The 2591-nt window shown below is 42.5% G+C and overlaps 1 pseudogene; it reads right to left on the bottom strand.

Annotated features, from left to right (window-relative positions):
- Nucleotides 1-1502: 1502 nt before the first annotated feature.
- The window catches only part of LOC106308799, a 2924-nt pseudogene continuing 1835 nt past the window's right edge, over nt 1503-2591 (bottom strand).

The raw sequence follows: 2591 nt of genomic DNA, 5'->3' as shown, positions 1-2591 counted from the left end.
ACATCCACGTGTGACACTCGGCCTTGGTGATCAAGCCAAGTTAAACCGACCCCACCACTTTCCGGACCATGACCGGCTTAGTGGTACCATTTGAGGAAGCAATGACCTGCAAACTACTACTAGAACCACCACGAGGTTTTCACACAACAGTACCAACACTAGGTACACACTATGACAACATATGATAATCACACGATCACAATAATCCGGGCGCTTAGACTAGTCTTGCTATCCACTTAGCCCAGACATCGTCTCAAGCCTCGGATCCACAAACTGACACCTAGACCGGCTAGGCCTTCATTGCTCGGCCGCCGTCTCCGATGTCAGAAACCTGCATTAAAAATTCGTTAACAGACAATTAACCGTGATTCACAGTGATTAACCGATGTGGCTCAACTTTCTGATTCCGAAAGTTGACCAAACCCATTTTATTCCCTCCAAATCTTCGTATTGATTCCATACCGTTAATCCCGCAATTATGTACCGTTAATCCCGCAATCTTGTAACACGTCTTGCTTCTCCAATCAACTCTCTAATTTATTTTTTTTTTCTTCTTTTTCTTTCCTTTCTTTTCCCTTTATTTCTTCTCTGCTCTTTCTTTCTCTTCTCCTATCATTGGTCGTTGATGTTCTGAGAAAATGGCAAAGGTCCACCTTCCTTTTATAGTAAAACCAGATGAATAGATTTGTGACAGCTGCCCCACCTTCTCTCTTTGATGACCACGTCACCTTGACCTTGTCATTCTCTTCTTTTTCCACGTAGTGTCTGCCCTCCAAGATGGACACGTGATGATGACAATGCAAGGCAAAATATGATTCACTCTTCTCCTCTTCTCTCTTGGACACGTGATTGTCAAATATAAAATATTTCTTTCTCTCTTCTTTCCTTTTAAGCATGATTAACTAACCCAAATTTGGTGACCAAAACTCCACATTCATTGATCACTACTCTTTCAAAAGTGGCTTAATTATCCAATTAAGCTATTGACTTAAATTTAATGACATTGCACCATATCATTAAACTGTAGTCAAATTTCGATGACTCCACTTTCCGCCGATACTATTCCGAGCCTTCTCTTCTTTTTTTTTCTTTTTTTTTTTAGACGGAGTATTAAATCCTCCTCCCTTTATAAGAATTCGTCCCCCAATTCTCTAGGGTTTCGATGATTCCCCTTCTTCCATCACTACATCTTCATTAAAGAACTCTGGGTGCGCCGCTTTGAACCTTGACTCATCCTCCCAGATCACAATTACACGGTTTCGCTTACCCCAGAAGACTTGGACTTGAGGAATCTCTCGGTTCTTTAGTTTTCGTATTCGACGTTCACCTATTCGGATTGGTCTCTCTGGATAAGTGAGATTTGTTTGCAGGTTTTCGATTTGTTCCATCTCAATAGCTTTGGGATCATGAACATGTTTTCGTAGCATTGATACGTGAAACACCGGATGTATCCGAATCTCTTCGGGCAGGTTGAGACGGTAAGCAATAACTCCGATTCGTTCTTAATTCTGGTAAGGCGCGATGAATCTTACCGCAAGTTTCCCGACTTTCCCGAATCGATCTTTTCTTTTTTGAGCTGACACTTTCAGATAAACCCAATCACCAATACTGAACACCACTTCTCGCCTTGATTGATCAGTGTGCTTCTTTTGCCTATCCTGCGCTTTCTTCATATTGGTTTGAATAATCTCCAACTTTTCATCGTCTCTTCAACAATTTCGGGTCCAAACTCTCTTTTTTCCCCAACTTCGGTCCAGCATAAAGGTGTTTTGCATGGCCTCCCATAAAGTGCCTCATATGGTATCATACCTATGCTAGAATGAAAGCAGTTGTTGTAGGAGAATTTGACTAATGCTAAATGCTTTTCCCAGCTTCCCGCCCAATCCAATATACACATCCGCATCATATCCTCGATGGTGCGAATGGTTCTTCCGGTTTGGCCGTCCGTATCGGGATGATACGCGGTGCTTATGAATAACTTAGTTCCCACTGCTTCTTGTAACGCCTTCCAAAAATTTGAGGTGAATCTAGGATCTCGATCGGAGACTATATCTGTTGGCACACCATGCAACCTCACAATTTGGTCCACATACATCTCTGCCAATACTTCTACCTTATCGGTTTTCTTCCTAGGTAACAAGTTTGCCACCTTCGTCAGTCTGTCGACAATCACCCATATTGCGTTATTTGATCTACCACAAGCTGGGGGTAACCCAGTGATGAAATCCATGGATATGGAATCTCATTTCCACTGAGGTACTGGTCAGCTTTGTAACACCCCTCCTGGAATCTGATGCTCGACTTTGACTTGTTGACAAGTTTGACATTGAGCCACCCATCGCGCCACTGATTTCTTCATTCCCGGCCAATGATAATACCTTCGGATATCTCGATATATTTTCCTACTCCCAGGGTAGATACTGAGTAACGAATGATGCACCGACTTCAAAATCTCATCTCGTAGCCCCTCTCCTTGTGGTACTGAAATCCTCTCATTAAGTAATAGTGTACCATCTGGCGCCATATGATAGCCAGTTGGGTTTGGACCTTCTTGACTCTTGACTTCCTCAATAATTCTCTTTAACTTTTCA

Source organism: Brassica oleracea, chromosome C8 (assembly GCF_000695525.1).
Source record: "Brassica oleracea var. oleracea cultivar TO1000 chromosome C8, BOL, whole genome shotgun sequence".
In the NCBI taxonomy this organism is placed as follows: Eukaryota; Viridiplantae; Streptophyta; class Magnoliopsida; order Brassicales; family Brassicaceae; genus Brassica; species Brassica oleracea.
The sequence above is the reverse complement of the archived record's forward strand: the minus strand, read 5'-3'. Positions and strand labels throughout refer to the sequence as shown.